Genomic DNA, 21716 nt, shown 5'->3' on the forward strand with positions numbered 1-21716 from the left:
TTTAATATATCTTCTTGGAACTGATGAATACAGATCATGATCATGCATCTTGGTTTCGTATTACTATATGATAAGAATAAATTCTTGTTCTTTTTCGGAAAGGAAAAACATTCTTGTTCTTTTTCTGAATTTGTCGAGATCCTAAAATATGATAATTCTCTTAGGTAGTTGCTATAAAGTCCTCCCGGACATCCTCTGGTTATATGGAGTACATCAACATTAGACATAGTCACAGTTTGATTTGAAATTAAAATTAAATTAATTAATTTAAAATTAAAATTAAATCAAAATTAAATCATTTAAATTTAATCTAATTTCGAGCTAAATTAACTTTTTCCTTTTTAAATAAAAAATTAAAAAATCAACTATCTAATTAAATTAAAATTAAATCAAAACTGAAACTAAGGGGAACTGTAATTAAATGGCAATTCCTCTAATAATAATAATAATAATAATAATAATAATAATAATAATGTGCCGCAGACGTCATTGCGAGAAGAATCATTGTTGTACATTTATGTAAGAAACGTGTAAGATATTTGTATTGCAGTGTGCAAATCAAGATTAGACTTGAATATTTATATTTTTTATATTGTATGAAAAATTTTAGTTTTATATATATTTTTTATTTTATTAGATATATTTTATTTTTATTTTTTAATATATTTAAAATTTTAAAATATTTTTTTTATTTAATTTAGGTATTTAAATATATTTTCTATAGATTAAAATTTTTTAATTAATTATTATCTAGATTAGGATTTAGAATTTTATAAATGCATATTATATTTTTATTATGTAAAAGTTTTTCAGATTTATTTTAATGAAAATTTCTTCTTAGTAAAGTTGGTTTGTTTTATTTTCTCCTTAAATTCTGGATTAAATTTTATTTATTTTAAAATCTTGGATTAGATCTTATTTATTTTCAAGAATTTGATCGTATGTTGATCCTTTTATTCGCTACACACGTAGTATCAGAGCAGAGATTTCACTCTCATTATGATGGCTAGGTGGTGGTTGTCATGACTCAATCTAAGAGTCGGACCAGTATGAGGACTTGGGTCAGCATAAAATCTCCGAAGCCCATAGTAAATCTTATCACTCCCAAACCCATGACCAGACCCAAAAATTCAAGGCCAACGTGTAAAACAAAACAAAACAAAATATTATAAATTAATTTGGGCTAGTTCAACTCGATAATTATCAGAAATCTACTACTAGGGGAGCCTAGCTTAACCCTAATACATAGCATGTATAAATCATTCAATACCATTAATTTTCCTTAATTAGTATAATATATTTATATACTAGTGTCACAACAAAGTTTTAGTAGTTACACAAATAGATAAATAAATAAATAAATACAATAAAAACTACTAACTAAAAAGTACCCCAACTTGTGAAGAAAAATTGCATGTTATATTTGAAAAATAAACTTACTCCTCCTACAACCTGAAAAAAATATTTGAAAAAGAATGAGCGTTTGACAAGAGAGTTTAGATGTTAATTATAGATGCAATTCCTATAACCACCTAAAAATAGTGCAATTCTATCATGTAATGCACATCAAACACATATATAAACAATTCACCCAATATTCACACGAAAAGATAATTTGGAACTACTCATGCACCCAGTGTATCACATTAATACACAAATATGAGAGTTGATCCCTTATACAGCTCTCTCAATCCAAATCCCATTAGCAAGCTCAACTCAAGTCGGACTTTTGCTTAAATCCAAGTACGGTGGCTAGTGATATTACCCACTCAAAAGTCTAAGTCAAATTGTCAAACTCAACCAACATGGCAGTCAAAGTAGTTAAATCCGTCTAGCATGACAGTCAAAAGTCTGATAAAGATTTGAAGACGAAAGAGCAAAAAAAAAGGTGGATCGAGTAATACCTTCCCTCGCCTAGCAAGGCGAATGAAGTGTTTTACCGAACAAACAAACCAAGAATTAGACAGAAGCTTGGATCTCATGGGTCAAGCAGTAATCACACCAGTAATTAGGTAAAAGCGATTTTTAAGAAAAAAATCTCAAAGATTTGGCCAAGATCAAATCCACAAACAAAGTAACGACTATTTTCTAAAAACCTATAAATATCAAACGATGAACCAGAAATTGGTGCACTGACGAACTTTACAACTCTTTTTCATTAGAATATTCTCTGATTTCTCTTAAAAACTAGATCTTTGACGTGAGCGTTAGAGTGGCTTGCCAGAAGGCCATCCACCTCACCTTTCTCTCTTATTGGAGGCTTACATGTCATTAGGACCAAGACCATAAGAGCCATTGGTAACATCAGTGGCGTTGTCTGTGGGAAACCTCAAATTACTAGCTAAAATATTTACATATGAGATCATCTCTTTTTCTCTCTGATATTTTCTTTTTTACTACCAGTAGTCTTTAATTCTTAGACCTAATCATTCCTGCAATATTTGTGTTTTTTCTCTTTAATAGCTGCAGATTTAAGGACTCCAAATAAAGGCATCATTTCTGTCACTCCTATACTGAGAGGAGATCCACTAGCATCATCCTTGGTTTTTCTGATGCACAAATCCCATTACACAACACTGTCCTGGATTAATAAAATCATTTCCAAGGAATGGCACCAGATCAAATTTTCTAGAGCATCTAGGAGATAGAGGCCTAGATTTCATTCCTCAAAGGTCTGATCCTAGGGATAAGTGCCCACTGGGACGCTTGCCCTAGAAACAGGAATGGTCATAGAAGCATATCCATCCAAAGCAAAGGGAAAAATGCAAGAAATCACACGATCAATAAATAATAACTTAGGAAGAAAGAACAGACAAAACGCGACGAAAGAACAAAAGGAGCAGTTCGACGAATCGCCCTGCCCACAAATAAATTGGGAATTGGTAAAAGCAGTGCAAAAATACCTAAAAAAAGGTCAAGAAAGAGAACATCGACATGGGAGATGAATCTCCACTGTACGAGCCAATCCTAGCTAAATAGTTCCCATTAAAATTCAAATTGCCTACTCTCGATAGATACGATGGGACAATAGATCTGAGGAGCCACATGGCAATCTTTCGAACAACCATGATGCTCTAAAATGTGAATGACTACCACCTGTGTCAAGTTTTCCCAAGAACACTAATCGGGTTGGCACAAAAATGGTACTAACACCTCAAGCCTGGATTGATCCAGAATTTTTACCAGCTCTCCATCGAGTTTAAAGAATAAGTTCATTTCTTCCATACCTCTTAAAAAATTGTCTTCTAATCTTTAAAAAATCAAACAGTACGAGGGTGAATCATTGAGAGACTATATTGCTTGTTTGAACACAGAGGCAATAAAAGTAGAAAACTTGAATCATGAAACAGCATGTGAAGCTTTAAAAAATGGGACATTATTAGCTAATGCAAGGGGCTCAGAAGGACATCAGATTGGATAATGAACGACAAGCCCTCATGGAAGAAAGGAAGTCTGGACAAAACAATGACAAAAAACAGAATAAGAAGAACTACAGCTCGGATCGAATTTATCGATCAGACAAAAATGAAAAATGGAATAGAACTAGATTCTATAATTATACGCCATTGAATGAGCCTAGATCCTGAGTACTCATGTGGATCCAGAAAAATGGAGAACAGGTCAAGTGGTCAAAGAAGCTGAACCTTGATAAAGTAGGTAAAAGAGACAACGGAAAATTTTGCAAGTTTCATGAAGATCATGGCCACACAACCAACAAATGCAGGCAGCTCAAAGATGAAATATAATGACTAATCAGAGATGATCGACTCAGGAAATTTACCAAAGATGATTGAGATGAAAGAAGAACATCTGTTCCCAGGAACAAGGATATCATCCCTGACAAAGGCAAAAGTTCAATCAGGGTGATCAATGTGATAGTTGGGGAACCAAATACAGGCAAGATGGGCAATAAGAGGCTAGCCGAACCAAGCGGTAGTCGAGCAATCCTTTCCATTGACAGAAATGAATTGAGCAAGGAAACAATCACCATAGGACCAAAGGACAACGAGGTAAACCAACCACATACTGACCCATTAGTTGTGTCTATGTAGATAAATAAGTATACAGTTCGATGAGTACTGATCGATATAGGTAGCTTGGTCAATCTTTTGACAAAGGATGTAGTGGAGAAGCTTGGGCACAAAGTAGAAAACCTAACCAAAGTAATGTATCCTTTGGTTGGCCTGGGGGAAAAAACAGTTCCAATCATTAGAACTATAAATCTTACTATAGTATTAGGTGATAAAGGGCACAAAAAGGAAATTTACATGGAATTCGCAGTAATTAACATTCCTCTATCCTACAACATCATCCTCGGCTGATCAATCCTAAATGACAATGATATAGCAATTAGCATGAAATGGCTATGCATGAAGCTACTAGCCCCTGGAGGAATAGTAGTAGTACAAGGAAGCCAAAAGTCAGCACGCGAATGCTATAAAAAAATTAATATAGGTAGTAATAAAAGTTACCCTACCAATTGAATTGCTCGAAAAGCCAAAATGTCAAATATCACCCGAACTAGTTGATTTAATAATCGAAGAAGAGCTAGAGGAAGGAAAGAAAATATAGCTCAGAACAGCACTGAATAGTGCAAGCAGGGAAGCTGTCATTCGAAGGCTGAAAAATAGAATAACGATAGATCCAACAATATTAATCCACACATTGAATGTCAATCCAGAAGCCAAACCAATCCAGCAAAAGAAAAAGTGCTTCACACTAGGGCATCAGAAGGTAATTGAAACAAAAATTAAAAAATTATTGGATGCCGGTTTATTTCGGGGAGTAAATACCCAACGTAGATAGCCAATGTCATCTTAGTAAAAAAAGAGAATGGAAAATGGAAAATGTGCATTGACTACACAGATCTCAACAAAGCATGTCCAAAGAACCATTACCCATTTTCAAACATTGATAAATTGGTAGACACAATAGCAGGGCATGCAGTAGTATTGCTAGTCGATGCAATATCAGGATACTACCAAATAAGGATGGATCCAGATGATGAAGGGAAAACCACTTTCCTGATAGATTCAAGAGTGTATTACTGCAAAGCAATGCCCTTTAGATTGAAGAATGTTAGAGCAATTTATCAAAGACTCGTGGACTAAATGTTCAAGGAGCATAAAGGAAGAATAGTGGAGGTTTACATCAATGACATGATCATAAAATCTAAAAAAGTGGAAGATTATGCCAGAGACATAACCAAATCATTTGATATGCTGGAAAAAATTGAGATGAAGCTGAACCTGGACAAATGCACTTTCAGAGTAAAAATAGGGAAATTCCTAGGATTAATGACTTCTGAGAGAGGGATTGAGGCAAATCTAGAAAGATCCGAGCAATCCTTAACATGTAACCTTTGAGCAACATCAAATAAGTACAATGATTGAATGGATGGCTTACTGCACTCGGGAGATTCATAAGTTATCAGCTAAGAAATGCATCCCTTTTTTTCGAGCACTAAGAATGAGGAAGAACTTCAAATGGGTTGACGAATGCCAGATAGCTTTCGAACAAATTAAACAGTTTCTTTCTTCATCCTATTACTTGATTCACCAAAACCGGGTGAGATTCTTTATCTTTATCTTGCAGTTACAAAAGAGACCATCAGTTCGATCCTTGTAAGAGAAGAAGAAGGCGAGTAGCGATCTATATGTTACACCAATCAAGTACTAAAGGGGTCAAAACTCAATTATCCGATCTTGGAAAAGCTCACCTACACAGTCCTGTCAGTGGTGACAAAATTGAAGACATACTTTGAAGCACACACCATGAAAGTCTTAACAAATTAACCATTAAGAAAGATCTTACATAGATCAGAGACATCCGGATGATTGGCAAGATGGTCGGTTAGGTTAGGAGCATACGATATCAGGTACATGTCAAAAACAACACTAAAGGCACAGATACTCACTGACTTTGTAGCTGGGCTAAGCTCAGTACTCGAAAGAAAAGATAATATCAGAGAGCATTTGAACGTATGGATGGACGAAGCGTCAAGCTCCTCCAGCGTAGGAATAAGAATAATAATGGATGGACCGCATAAAGCAAAACTGAAGTGTGTGGCAAAACTAGCTTTGTGAGCAACAAACAATGTGGTAGAATACAAAGCCATCCTTATGGCCCTCCAAATCATCAAAGAGGTAAAAGCCCATGACATTAACCTTTATTGTGATTCACAGTTAGCTGTCAATTAAGTGTAGGGAAATTTCCAAGTACGAGATCAGAACTTAGGAAGATACAAATTTTGTATCCAAGGAATGCTAATACAAATCAGGGTAGAAGGAGGAGAAGTAAACATCCTCCAAATACCAAGTAAGGAGAATTAAGAAGTTGATAGTATGGCTAAAGCAGTGATAGCAGGCGAAAAACATTTCTCATAATCGATCCCATTAGAGGAAATTATCATGCCAACCATTGACAGAGAGGAAGAAGTTCTCCCTATTGAATTCGAGAAACGAGGATGATGCTAATTTTCTGTTACCTCAACCAAGGCACGCTCCCAGAAGATTAACTCAAAGCCAAGAAAATTGTACAAAGATTAGTAAGATACAATATACTTGATGGGTGATTATACAGGAGGTCTTACCTCCAACCATGGCTAAATGCATCAGTAGAGAAGACGGTTTGATAGTTCTGCTTGAGATCCACGAAGGGTTATGCGGTGCCCATGAAGGAGCAAGAATAATCGCTAATAAAGCATTCAGGCAAGGACTCTTCTAGCCTATTGCAGTATAAGACACTAAGGAGTTAGTCCAGAAATATAAAAAATGCCAAGCACATAGCAACATCCCTCGATTGTGAGTAGAGATACTTTTAGCCATCGGCAGTCCTTGGCCCTTCTATCAATGGGGCATTAACATACTCAGTCTATTTCCCAAGGCATCAGGATCCCTTAAATTCATCATCTTTGCCATCGATTACTTCACCAAATGGTCAAAAGCATAAGAGTCACAACATGTAATAATAGATCAAGCAATCACCTTCATCAAAGAAAATATCTTCTGCAGATTCAGAATTCCCAAAGTCATCATAACAGACAATGGCACATAGTTCGCCAGTAAAAAATTCAAAAAGCTATGCATTGAGTAGGGGATCGACTTTTGCTTTACCTCAACTTACCATCCTTAGAAAATGGGATGACTAAATTCATGAACTAAATAATTCTTCATGGACTTAAAAAAGCAGTTAGGAGAAGCAAAAGGAGCATGGCCCAACCATCTATCGAACATCTTATGGGCCTTTCGAAACACACTAAGAATGGCAACAGGAGAAACACTATTTTCATTCGCATATGGATCAGAAGCAATAATATCAGTAGAGGGTAACATTCCATCAACTCAAACAGAACACCTTGAAGTGGCCTCACAAGAAGATGAACTACGAATTAACCTTGACATAACAAAGGAACTCAGAGAAACTGCCTTCATCTGGATAACAAACTATAGACAAAAAATGATTAAAATGCATAATAAAAAAGTTAGAAACCAAGCATTCATGGTCAGGGACTTGGTTCTTAAACGAAATGACATCACAGAAGGATTAGCAAAAGCTGAGAAATGAAGATGCAATTAGATCGGACCTTATGTTATTTCAAAATTTATTTGCCTAGAAACTTACAAGTTAGTAGAGACAAGTGGAAGAATACTACCCTGAACTTGGAATATAGTTAATCTTTAAAAATATTGTCAATAAAGGAATTATTTGCTCAAAAATCTCAAAAAGGGTGTTTAACCCAACCACGATGATAGTCGACCAGGCTAGATAAATTTAATAGTGCTTAGCCCATCTACGGTAATAGTCTACCAGGCTAAATAAATTCAAGGGTGCTTAGCCTATCCATAGCAATAGTCCTCTAGGCTAAATAAATCTAAGGGCACTTAGCCTATCCATGGTGATAGTCTACCAGGCTAAATAAATCTAAGGGGCTAAATCAAATAAAAAATGTTGACGACATTTAGCTTGGCCATCAAATGATGGCGCTTTTCAGAAAACATGATTGCGAGCAAAAACAAACTAAGCAAAATCAAAGTAACTGCATTCTATTTTTCTAATTTAATTTTTAAACTGAACAGTTAAAATGACTATGAAAAAACCAAACAACTTTTGCTTATCAAATTACACATTAATAAAACTAACTCAATCAAAGGGGTCAAAACTATAAAAAACTTGAAACATGAAAGATTGAACAAAAGATAGGTTTATTTTTAAGTTTTATACAAAGTTATCAGGCAGAGGGGCCTACATCATCACCTTCACCCCCCTGCCTGGCCTCCTTTTCTTTCCCTCCTTCCCCCCTCCAAGTTCTTCTACCTAGGAGAAATCATCTCCTAGGTAGCGCTTCTGCAACTCAATGACCATGTCATTTTATGACTTCACATAAATTTCCGTGATCTGATCATCGATATTAGCCACCTCTCCTTCCAATACTTCAATTTTCTTGGTTAGATTAGCTTGCATAAACGAGTGACTATCCCTAGTAGCAGCCAATTTATCCTAAAGAGCAGTAAATTGATCCTTCATCTGTTACAGCTCGCTCTCCAAGTCTTTGGCTTTTTTTTTTTTTTCAGAAGTAGCCATGGCATCAGCAAGAAGATTAAGCTCAATCTCTTATGAACTGACCTGGCCACGCAAAGCTGATTTTTCTCCTACAGAATCTGACTACAAGCTAGTTGTTCCATCAGGAGAGACATCGAATGGAGGGCCAGTTGTCATCATACTCCCCCTCCATCCGAGCTCGATCCATTGGAAGGGTGTACTTCTTAGCAAACCAGTTGGCCAACTTTAAATTATAAACCAATAAATCACTAGCCAATGCTTATTCATTTGACAGTTTGCGAAACGAAGTGGGAGGAGGAGCAGTGTTAGTTTTATTAACCTTTGGACGAGGAGCCTAGACCTTCAGAGTAGGAACTGGAAGAGGAGAAGGCGAGTCAACCCTTACCCTTTTTGGATCCACAGGAGAAGCGTCTTCCACAGGACGAGCAGCTTTCTTTTTTTATGAATTAGCTGCTTAATGTTCTTTGCCCGACTCGAAATCTTTGTATAGAGAAAAAAATCTCAATAAGTGTAAAAATCATAGAGAACAAGTTGAAGTTTTTACCCTTGATTGGTATGCTATTGTAATGATTAGTAGCCACTGGGTCGCCCTTAACATAAATAGAGGATCACCACTAGAACTCAACATCAAGTAAAGTCTTGATCAATATCTTGTCTATCGTAATAATAGTCTGTATCTCTCTGATAATGGCTTTCTCTTTTGGGTCTAACCACACTTTTCCCCTTCTTTTCTTAGCCATAAAGCTCTAGATCATCCAGATCCCTCCCCAATGCTCATCCACTATATCCTCTATAAAGAAAAATATATCTTTCCATTTCTTCAAGGAGGTTGGAAGACTGGTAAAGAGACCCATACTCTTCCAAGCATGGAAGTGCCAGAACTCCTCATTATACCGAGTGTTTAATTAAAAGAAGTTAGAAAAGATGCAAGCTAAAGCATGAAACCTTTTTTTTTTAGCATAATGATTGGAAAGCAAACATCAACTTCTAGGAGTTTGGATGTAGCTGGGTAGCGGACAAATGATAATATTTGAGGATCTCCACATCCAGCAGGTCCAAAGGCAGTCTCAAACTCAACTTTAATTACTCTTCATATAGAGCGACACAAACAAGGTTTAAAAAGTAGCTATTCGCTCGACCACATGGACTGGCAAGCGATAAGTGAAATGGATCAGTGTCGATCCCATAAGACTTGCATAAATCTAAAAGATCCCAACCTGACAAGCAAGGCTCAGACACCCTAGGAATAATGGTTGCCCTAGAAGAACTCAAACTAGCATTAGCAGGTGGTTGGGACCCAGCAACTTTTGGCAGAGCAAAGGAGCCAGTCACCTCCGAAAAATCATTTTAACATTAGGAAGATTCAGGAAAAAGATTTCTGGTATTGCTATTTTGACTATAAATGACCTCCAGTGAAGAAGGAGTAGCACTAAAACCCCAATTCTCACTCATATTTTTAAGAAGGAAAAAAGGGAAAGAGAAAAGAGAAGTAAATTACCTCTAAAGGAAAAAAAGGCTGAAATTGAAAAAAGATCTCATCAGAAACAACACAGGGAGCATAAAAATAACCACGCCAAAGAGAAAATAAGAAATGAAAAAAGGAAAGAGAAAGGATCACTTTTATAGAAAAAAAGAACATTAAGTGTCTTTTCGAAGTTTAAAAACCATCATCACTACTCCGTCACATCGTTTTGTCTTCCCAAGGAAAGATTTATATCTGACATAGCTATCCACAAAGGTAACCATGATAGCTTAATGACACGCTTTTAGTCACACCGTATCTTAGACGAACGAACAAAATAAATATGAACATAAATGTTCGCCAAGACCAACGGGCGGGACTAATGATATTATCTACTCAAAAGTCTAAGTCAGATTTTCAAACTCAACTAGTATGGCAGTCAAAGTAGTCAAATCCATTCGGTATGACAGTCAAAAGTATGATAAAGATTTGAAGATGAAAGAGCTGAACAATAGGTGGATCGAATAATACCTTCGCTCGCCCAGCAGGGTGAATGAAGGGTTTTATTAAACAAACAAACCAAGAATCAAATAGAAGCTTAGATCTCATGGGTCAAGCAGTAATCACGCTAGCAATAAGGTAAAAGCGATTTTTAAGAAGGAAATCCCAAAGATTCAGCCAAGATCAAATCCACAAACAAAGTAATGGCTATTTTCTAAAAACCTATAAATATCAAATGATGAATCAGAAACAGGTACGCTGATGAACTCTACAACTCTTTTTCACTAAAATATTCTCTAATTTCTCTTAAGTACTAGATCTCTTACCTGAGGGTCGGAGTGGCTTGCCAGAAGGCTATCCACCTCACCTTTCTCTCTTATTGCAGGCTTATGTGTCATGAAGACCAAGACCATATGGACCACTGGTAGCATCAACCAATGAAATCAACTCAAAGCTGTGCCTCATTTTAACTTTCCACATTTATAAGGTTCGAGTTCCAGTTAGACTAGCTTAAATCACAATTACCCACCTGAACCATATCTGTCATATATATATATATATATATATATATATATATATATATATATATATATATAACATAACTCTAAATTATCCTCAGGGTGGCAATCACAAACAATTATCAACAAATAAATATGCAATAACAAGAATGCCCTAACATATTTTAACTAATTATATGCATAAGTAAGTAAATATTTATAAAAATGCATGAGCATACTAAATATATAAATAATATTGAAATTACAAAAACAATCAATATCTCACTGAGTCGAACGCTCATTCCTATTCAAATATATTTTCTAAGTCACATGAGGAGCAAGTTTATTTTTCGGGTCTAACCTGCAACTTTTCTTCGCAGGTTGGGGTGCTTCTTAGTTAGTAGTTTTTATTATTTTTATTTATTTATTTACCTATTTATTTAACTACTAGAATTCCGCTGTGACACTAGTTTATAAATATATTATATTAATTAAGGAAAATTAATGGTATTAAACGGTTTATATATGCTGTATATTAAGGTTGAGCTAGACTCCCCTAATATTAGATTTCTAGTAATTATTAGGTTGAGTTGGGCTAAATTAATTTATAATATTTTATTTTATTTTGCATGCTGGCCTTGAATTTATGGGTTTGGTCATGGGTTTGAAAGCAGTAAGGCTTACTACGGGCTTTATGTTGGCTTAAGTCCTAGTGCCAATTTAGCCCTTAGAGTTGGGTCATGACAAATTTGATATCAGAGCTTGGACTATAGATTCATGAGAAATAGTGTCATGGGTTGTCACATGCGAAGTATAGGATCTTGTTTCGTCATCTTTTGTAATTCCTTGTTTTTAAATTTTGCATTTTTCTTTAGGTAGTGTAAGAGCGTTTCAGTTTAGTATCATAATTTTTGTGGAGTACATAGTGATGTGAATTTGAGCTAATAGACTTATTGACATCTACCATAGGGATACATACTCTAAGAAATGATGTGTTTTTTCAAAATGGAGTTAAGTGGCTTGCTTATGTACTACAAGGCAAGAGTACATAAAGGTGAGTTATCACAGTTTAGTTGCCTTACTTGGGGGTAAACGTACCACTATTAGCAGTTATCAGTAGACAGCCAAGTCAGAGCATGTTTATGGTACCGGTGGCTAAAGAGAGATAAGAGGTTGGAAAACATGGTCTGTTGAGATGTATCGTAGTAACTGTCGCAATGGGATTTTTGCGGTCGCCTGGACGATCACTCACCGAAGTGGGAAAAAGTGAGGAGTCGCCACCTTAGTTTTGAGGGAAACTAAAGAAAACCATTTGAGAAGTTAAATTAAAAATGAAACCACTTCAAAACAGAGATTCTAAGTTCGGGGTCCGTAAACGGGTGGGGAAGGTGTTAGGCACCCCACCTCGTCCCTTAATAAGGGTAAGTAGATTTAATTCTGTGTCTTTTATAAATTAGCTAGGAGGGCTTAGGCGGCAATGTTTATCCTTTTGGTAGAAGGAATATTTGATTTTTCACTAAATTTGGATTACCCAGATACATAAGTAAATGAGACAACCTCAGTGAACGGGTGTGAGAATCGGATAAGAACTCTCCTCCGATCTCTTTTAAGTTATTTATTAAAATTTTGAGGGGAGACCGGATAAGAACCCTCCTTCGATCTCTTTTAGAGTTATTTATTAATGTTTTGAGTTGAGACCGGATAAGAACTCTCCTCCGATCCCTATTTAATGTTTATTAAAAATTTGAAGGGAGACCGGATAAGAATCCTCCTCCGATCTCTTTTAGAGTTATTTATTAATGTTTTGAGTTGAGACCGGATAAGAACTCTCCTCCGATCCCTACTTAATGTTTATCAAAATTTTGAAGGGAGACCGGATAAGAATCCTCCTCCGATCTCCTTTAAGAGTTGATTTAAAACTTTTAGGCAAGGATAGGATAAGGACTCTTCCGACCTCTTCTATTTTGACGGGACCCGGACAAAGACTTTTCCGACCTTTAAAAATTTAACCACAGCTACGGGTCCTAAGAACCTAAAACTAAGAATTCGGGCATTCAAAAATGCTGGGGATAAGGTTTCTGGATACCCTGTGGCTGAACGGGGAACACTAGACTTGATTCACTGACCTTTTCATGTAGTCATTTTACCAATGTCTATTAACATCCGATCTATTCTGTTATGTTTACTTTGGTTCTATTTCGCTTTATGACATCTTGCCGAATTGTCGCTTACGCTTTAATAGTTTGGCTATCTTCCTGACGTGTTATTCATGTTCTCTCTTTAAAAAAAAGACCCCTAAGTTGCAGTTACCTACGTTTACCCAACCACTTACATACTACTAGGAGTTAGAAAACTTACTTTCAAAAAGGATGAAGATTAATAAAAATGAACTAATCACTAAATAGATGATTTGAGAGTGTCATTCTTTGGGGATCGTTTGTGCAAACGTAGAAAGTCACAGATGTGAGAAGAACAAAGAAAATGCAGAAAGTAAATGTAGACACTCGATAAAACAGTGATATGAGCTCTTACAGTAACATTCTTTGGGGATCGTTTGTGCAAAAGTAGAAAGTCACAGATGTGAGAAGAACAAAGAAAATGCAGAAAGTAAATGTAGACACTCGATAAAACAGTGATATGAGCTCTTACAGTAACATTCTTTGGGGATCGTTTGTGCAAAAGTAGAAAGTCACAGATGTGAGAAGAACAAAGAAAATACAGAAAGTAAATGTAAGCATTTAATAAAACAGTAGTATGAGCTCTTACCTGTGAGGAGCCAAAGCTACTAAAATAACTATGGGGCGCCAAATAGTGATAAGGCAAGGATTGATTGGCCTGAGGGGTGGTGTTCCTCGTGAACTGGAGGGTGATTAGCTAAAATGCGATCAGATCAAGATGAAAAGAACCGAATAGAATGAAGTTGAGCTTGGACAGAAATGATAAAAGGCAGAAAGTGAGAGTGTGACCAGATAATGAACAAACTGGAAATGTAGAGTTCCAGTATTCAGAATCTTTTCAAGAAAAACACTTCAGAAAACTTGTTTCAAAAGTCTTTTTGATTGACACTCCTAAGTAGCAGAGTAGTAAACTAAATGAAATTTCAGAGTTCCTCTGCTATAATAACAGCCTCTTGTCTATTTTTCTTGCCCGTCCGTCCCTTGAACAGTTTTTATGCAGGTATTTATAGGAATCGGGTGCTCTTCGTGAAGGGTCAGGATTTATTTTGAGGGAGATGGAGGGTCAAGATTTCGAAGGACATGATCGGAGGTTCAGGAATTAAAGAGAATCAAAATGAATGGTTGAGATCACTCTTCATAATATTTGTCATTTTCTTCTTTCCATCTGACGGTCCAAATTTCCTTGTCCGGAACGATCCGAGGGCTAAGAGCGAAAGACGCTGGTATTGTCATCTTCTCTATTGTTCTTAGGGTTCAGGGTTTGTCCTTACAAGTGGGATCAACGGTGGATATTGGGATGTACAGGATCACATGACATACCTCGCACTCACAAGATTGCGGGCGATTCTTAGGCGTATGTGGAGATCTCGTCTGCAACGCCTTAACTACCTCGGCTCTGATTCTGACGACGGTTATTGGAATTTGTCTTATTCCTTTTGCCTACCGATCCCTCCTCTTTCTGATCTCCTTCACATGTTCTTTCCGACCTTTCATGCTGGTCTCCCACCTTCCGATCTATTATTCCGATCTTTTCCCTTCTTCAGTCCTGGTCAAAGTATTAATTGTCCTCGATTCCTGCCGTTAACGCTTCGCTTCAAAGAATAAATGCTCATTTTCCCTATATATACTCCTTGACAGAGACATTTCTTTCATCCGATTTTCCTCTCTTCCTTTCTTACTTTCCCCGTTTCTAGCCGCCTCGGTGGAAGTTCGCTATAATCGTGGCTTTGATCTTTTCCGATGAACTTCTTTACTCACCGATCAAAATTCACGATCCTGATCGAATGACCTTTACTGACGATGGTGAGAGGACTGGATTTGACCGATCTGTATTGCGGACATTGGTTGTACCGATCTTGAGTCGCTCAACTGAGTTCATTCAGTTTCTCATCACATTGAGTGTTCCGACAGCGGTTTTCCTCCACATTGGGTGTTCCGACAGCGGGTCGGTTTCGGGTGGTAACATCGGTGACGATGTCTCTCATCTTCATGGGAGTCATAGTCACCCCATCTGAGCTGCACATCTATCCGATGCCAACAGCCGGTCTCCTGGTCAAACACATCTTTTGATTCAGCCACAAGACTAGGCTTTGACATAGGCCTTTTAGATAGGATGTTCCACCGGTCTCTAGAGATCGCCCAAATGATGTAATCCTGAAATGTAATCAGATCTCTAGAGATCGCCCAAATGATGTAGTTAGACCTTTATTGTAGTCCGATCCCTAGAGATCGCCCAAATGATGTATTTTATTTTCAATGCAATCCGATCTCTAGAGATCACAGAAATGATGTGATCCAATGTTAGTGTAATCCGATCCCTAGAGATCGCCCAAATGATGTAATCCGATCTTTTGAAAATAAAGACTTTATTTTATCGGTTATCATCTTATTATTTTTGCATTGATTATTTTTCCGATCTCTAATGTGGTTATCCGATCTGGTTCTTTACCTGAATGACACTTAACTGATCCTTTATTCAAAATATTTAACTCATTATGCCGATCTCTAATTAACCGATCTCTGAACATTCAGATATTTGAGAGAAGTGTCAGAACAGCTGTCGAGTTCCACCAATCGATGCGCTTAGGACCTCATGAGCATTAAATGCTCTGACTAGTATAAATAGGGGTGGGAGGGTTAGCCGCTTGTTCTCTCATTCCATTTTCAATCCCCTGCTCACAACTTCGAAGTTCTCTCGTTTTCTCAAGTTCTTCCGACGCCAATCAGACTCCGGTAAGGGCTTTGATCCTCTTTTTAATTTAAATTCTTTGTTTCTTTTGAAAATGAACGGTGCCGAAGGTCAGAGAGCGGCGAGCCCTCCTTCGATTCAGTTCTCGTGGTCATCGTCTGAAGAAGAGGCAGTCGGGCCAAGCGTTCAACAAGAACCTCCCAGGGCCTCCGCTCCAACTCGGGGGCGGGTCATACCATCGAGGCTCGCACCTTCTTCAAGGAGAGAGACCCTTCCTATAGACGAGCTTCCGTCGGTTCTTCGAGAATCCGATCTGCCATCGTTTGTTCAAGAATACAATATTTGTTCTGATTCATATGAGCTGATCAAGTGCCATGGCGATCTTCGTGTCGATCACTCTTTTGAAGAGAATGACATGGTCATGGTGTACGAGGAACAGTTAAAGGCCGGTCTGAGGTTCCCTCTAGACGATTTCTATAAGGAGGTCCTAAAACTTCACCGAGCATCCATTGTTCAAATTCACCCCAACTCGTGGCGGATCTTGGTAGCTTTCCGAGGTCTATGCCGAGCTAAGGGAATCAGACTTACGGCTAAGGTGTTCGCCGAGCTGCACAGACTAACTCGCCGAAAGGATGACGAACACTGGTTCTTTTAGGCGAAGCCTCATTGCGGGCTCTTTTCCGATTTGCCCTCATCCCTTAAGAATTGGAAGAACCGTTTCTTCATTCTGAGGAGCAAAGATCCGAGCTGCTTTGAGGACTTCCCTCGTAGCTGGTGGTACCAGGGGCCCTTGCTTCCGAGGCACATTACCCTGAGTCAGGAGGAAAGTTTAATAGTGATGGAGCTGAAGAGTCAGGCCGCCACTCTAAAATATTCCTGTCCAAATGCGGATCGCCGAATCGCACCATTGGACCATGCAATCGATCACGGCCAAGATCGCGAACTTTCGCTCTCGACTCGCATTGGTATTTTTATATCTCGCCTCGGGACCTTAGCGATCTCACTAACCTCTTTTCTCGTGTGTATGGCGGGTGGTGAAGGTTCTAGGAAACGAAAGAAAGAAAGAGAGATCTCCTAAGATAAAGGAGATGAAGCGTTGAACGACTTCAAACACCCGGCCACGAACACGGGAGATACAAAGAGACCCGCCTCAACCTTTGGATCTCGCCGATCAAGCCGTCCGATCACCTCCTAGATCGGAAGAGCAGCCTCCACCTCTCCCAATTGTTCCAAGTATGCATGTGGGTCCTTCTCAATCTTCCGGGAGGACCTCTTCTCGTGGCGCTGACATCGATCGATTCCTTGAAGGATAACCGATCATAGGGAGAACCCCGATTTTGCCAAAGTCCCGGGTCTACCATCTTCTTTCAGAGGATCGGGACAGTTATCCGAATGGTCTCGATGATATCTTGACTCGATCCATGAGCTTGAATGTGGAGTGTCCGTGAACTGCACCATGGTTCGGGAAAAGATTCAACGTGGTAAGGAGGTCGGGAAGAAAAATCAGAATTGGCTTCCTCCGATCCCAACTCTCATCCGCCGGATTATATATCTCAAGTCGAGGACGGGCGAAGTACCATGAAGACCACCGCCGAAAAGTCTCGTGACTGGCCGAAAGAGAACGGCTCTCGGAGAAGTCCAGCACTTCAGCCAACGAAGCTGCCAGTCGCTCAACTTGTAGAGGAGCTTAACACGAAGGATAAGGAGCTTTCAGAGAAAGACAAAGAGCTTAAGGAAAAAGATGAAGAGATGGTGTCGGGAATAGCCGGAGCCTACGTGAATGCTCATAAGGATCTCTTGGCCGAACTCCAAAAGCGCTACCCTGAAGAAGACTTCTCCTGGATGGACGACCTGGCTCCCGGGGGCGATGGTGAAGATAGTGAGGAGGAAGCCGAAGGTGAGGGAGAGAGGGAGAGTGATCCAAATGTAGATCAGGCTGGGGGTGATCCCCCAGCCGAATAACTTGTACAGATTATGACATGAAATGGAATGCCTCTTTGTTCAATGAAGGATTGTGATCGGAAAATTTTAAACCATTGTTTGTCTGAGTATTTGATTGTATGAGCACAGCAAAACAAAAACTAAACGTGATTATTAATCTAAGTATGAGAGATCGGAAAGCACTTTAAGCATGAGATCGGTAGGGAAGAAATGCTGAACGGAACTTGATTGAAAATTTAACTCGAACACTTAAGATCGGAATCCTCATTAAATCGAACCAAAACTTTAGCTCTTAAACTTTCGGAAAGGAGGTCGGCCATAAAACTGGTAGGAAAAGATCTAGTGCCAGTTCATTTTATTTATCAACAGAGATCAGGAATATACTTGACAGGTCCGGAAATTCGACAACGGGTTTGAGAGGTCGGTAAATGATTTGAGAGATCGGCGAGGCTTTAATGAATGTGAGGACTTAGCATTGATTCAATCCTTTGTGAGGAGAGATCGGAAATGTGACCGCCTATCAAAGAGGGATCGGAAACGTGATTAGCTGTTCAAAGAAGAATTTTTATTGATTCTAGGGGTCGGCCAAAATATGGTGTCGACAGTAACATATGCAATGCTTTCATTGTTTGTGCTGTAAGCTACACATTACAGTACCGATATGGGATTATTGTGTAGAGTTACGTGCATCCCCAATGTGTTTCTTGAGGGTGTTTATAAAAAGCCTCTGTCTTGGTATAGTTATGCTAGAACATAGTTTTATTTCTATAGAGGGGTATGGACTCCTAATTAGGGGTTTAAACCCTTGAGCTAGAATATCAAAGGTCACAATTGAGTGGTAACTAAAGTCAAAGACTCAGTTACCCTTAAATGAGCTAGAGTTATTGCATAAGTTATCATGGATTAGGGGTTTAATATAGTAGCAATGTAAGGATGGCACCTGCTAAGTGAGATCTTTTGGTCTCAGGTATGGGATCTTGGATAGTTTTGGCATTACGGTGTACATTTTCCCTAAAGTCTGATAAATATAGTACTCCCTGTATGATAGTGAAGTGTAAAGTGTGGCTCTACTTCCTAAAGGAGATCGAAGGTTATGAATAATGTTTATAGCCTATGAAATGACATTTTAGGAAAGTATGTAGTATGATAAGAGAGCAGATAGCCTTATATATTTGTGGCAATATAGTAGATATAGTACCTCTCTTCAAGTCAGTTATTCTGTAAAGTATGGTGATGTCCTTTCAGGAGAGACAAGAGTATACTTAAAATGGAATAATATTAAGGGTAATAAATCAACGGAGACAAATCATAGAATATCAATAGATAAAGGAAATGCAAAAATGAGAATTAGGATAGGTGGTTACAGATGCAGCATAACCTAAATGCTAGTGGAAATGCTAGCTGGAGTGGTTAGAGGATAAAGTTCGAATAACATAGAGGTGAACGACGTGGCAGAGAAACTGACATATAAAGTTAAATAGTGTATTTGTCAGGTCAGGAAGAAGAGTGGAGCTAGGAATAAAATAGTTAGAGTTCTGTTCTAGGTAAGATAAAAGAAATAAATTAAAGGACAATTTGAAGGGCCCAAACTAGGAAGAACGAAGTTAAGATATAAAGTAGGCTAGGCATTATTTTGGCCAGGGTAAACAATAAGGATGGAGAACCCAAAATGGGACCACATTATTGATAGTAGTGATTAAGGTATAGAACCCAATAGTATGATACTCAGAGCATGATGTAGTTAGGGTAGTGTTAGGGGCCGGAATATGGAGCTTAGAGTAGCAGGATTGGATCAGACTCTATTTATTCCTTATTCCTAAGGTGAAGCGGGTAGTAATGGGACAAGATTCCTTTAACCCATTGACAAGTATAAGAAGAGTTAGGCAGGAATGCATCCTAAGCAATTTGTGACTAGATAGTGTACAATGGTATTCTGAATTGTCTTGTCAGGCTAAGGAATAAAACTAGTAAATAGTAAGTTGGTTAGAGGTCAATGTAATGGTATTAAATGGTTTGTACATGCTGTGTATTAGGATTGAGCTAGGCTCCCCTAGTAGTGGATTTTTGGTAATTATCGAGTTGAGTTAGCCCAAATTAATTTATAATATTTTATTTTGTTTTGTTTTACATGTTGGCCATGAATTTTTGGGTTTAGTCATGGGTTTGAGAGTGCTAAGGCTTACTACAGGCTTTGGGGGTTTTATGCTAGCCCAAGTCCTAATGCCGGTTTGACCCTTAGAGTTGGGTCATGACAGTAGTGGTAATAATCAACCTTGTGATGATGATCAGTGGCCGCCAATTGTTTAGAGAGCAATTGAAGAACATTAGAACAATATGGAACAATTTAGAACAAATTTGGAATGCCAATTTCTGGAGCTTCAAGAGTAATGGCATACCATATTGAATATTGGTGAAAATAGGAATCAAGTACCTATTCAAGCTGGTGGAGCTAACCCCAGTAGAGCTGAACTTGATCCTATTCTCTTTAACCCTAGAAGAAGAGCTATGATAGAGGATGATACAAGTAATGATAAGGAGATGAACATCGGGTATATTGCATGCCAAGGACAAGGAAGAGATAGTCGAAATTTCCAATAAAACTGTAGGAGGGATGATGAGCTCAAATTGAAGATAGATATCCATACCTTTAATGGAGATCTTAATATTGAAGGTTTTCTTAATTGGTTAACCGACGTAGATCATTTCTTCGAATAAGCTAAAATTTTAGAGGAATGAAAGGTCAAACTTATGACCTATCTATTGAAGGGTGGAGCTTCCATATGGTGAAATCAATTAAAGGAAACTAAAAGGCGAAAAGGGTTCAATCCAATCACTTTATGGAGGAGAATCAACAATTGTTGATGAGTAGGTTGCTACCTCCTAATTATGAGCAATACCTCTTTGAATCTTACCAAAATTGCTCACGAGGAACATGTAGTGTCAATGAGTATACTACAAAATTTTTCAGATTGGTAGCAAGAAATCACTTATTCGAAAGTGATAATCAATAATTAGCGTGATATTTAAGGGGATAAAAACATTCAATTCATGGCAAGATTGGGATCCAAATGGTTATGAGAGTGCAAGAGGCAAGAAACTTAGTGTTAAAAGCTGAGACGGTGATAAAAGAAAGAATTTACCATGACCCTATCAAAAGTATCAGTATAGTGGAGATGACAACCATGGTGAATTTGAAAAAGTAAAGGAAGTTGCACAAGGCAAATCAAGCTCAAGTATTGTTAGCATGGAGAAGGTGAGCAATAAAAATCTAATGGGTGGAAGCAATAAAGGTACAACTTTGAATCCTCCCAAAACCAATAATCTATATGCAAAACCTGCTCTTATCAAATGCTATAAGTGTAATGAGGAAGGGCATACGTCTAATGAATGTCCAAAGAGAAAAGCCATCAACATCATTGAAAAACATGGTGATGATGATGGTGGTGAAATCTATTGTGGACCTAATAGAAAGGATGAAGAGGAAGATTGTGAACAAGATGAATCAACGTTCTTGATGATGACGTCAATGTTTATGCAAAAGATTAAAGGCAAGTCATTAAAAGATTTTGTAGAACAAAGAGATCATCTTAAATTTGAATTTGACACTCTTGCAACACCTTTTGCTATGATGGATGATGAAGAGTTTAAAGAGAGTATTAAAGGAAAAGAAAAGCATCAAGCCATGGATCTTCCAATGAAGATTGAAATTTTCTCTAACAATTTTCCTAGTGTTTTTGTTGATTTTATTTATCCAAATGAGTTTAAGCATGCCAAAGAAGATGTGATGTAACACCCCTAATTTTTAAATTAATTATTTTATGGGTAAATGTTGGGCGTATTCGCAAGTATACGGGCTGTCTCAAGTAATAGAGTGATGAGTCAAGTAT

The 21716-nt window shown here is 37.8% G+C and overlaps 1 pseudogene; it reads left to right on the forward strand.

Moving 5' to 3' along the window:
* Positions 1–21716, forward strand: part of LOC110673054 (uncharacterized) — an 80502-nt pseudogene that overhangs the window by 16077 nt on the left and 42709 nt on the right.

This window comes from Hevea brasiliensis, chromosome 11, assembly GCF_030052815.1.
Source record: "Hevea brasiliensis isolate MT/VB/25A 57/8 chromosome 11, ASM3005281v1, whole genome shotgun sequence".
NCBI lineage: Eukaryota > Viridiplantae > Streptophyta > Magnoliopsida > Malpighiales > Euphorbiaceae > Hevea > Hevea brasiliensis.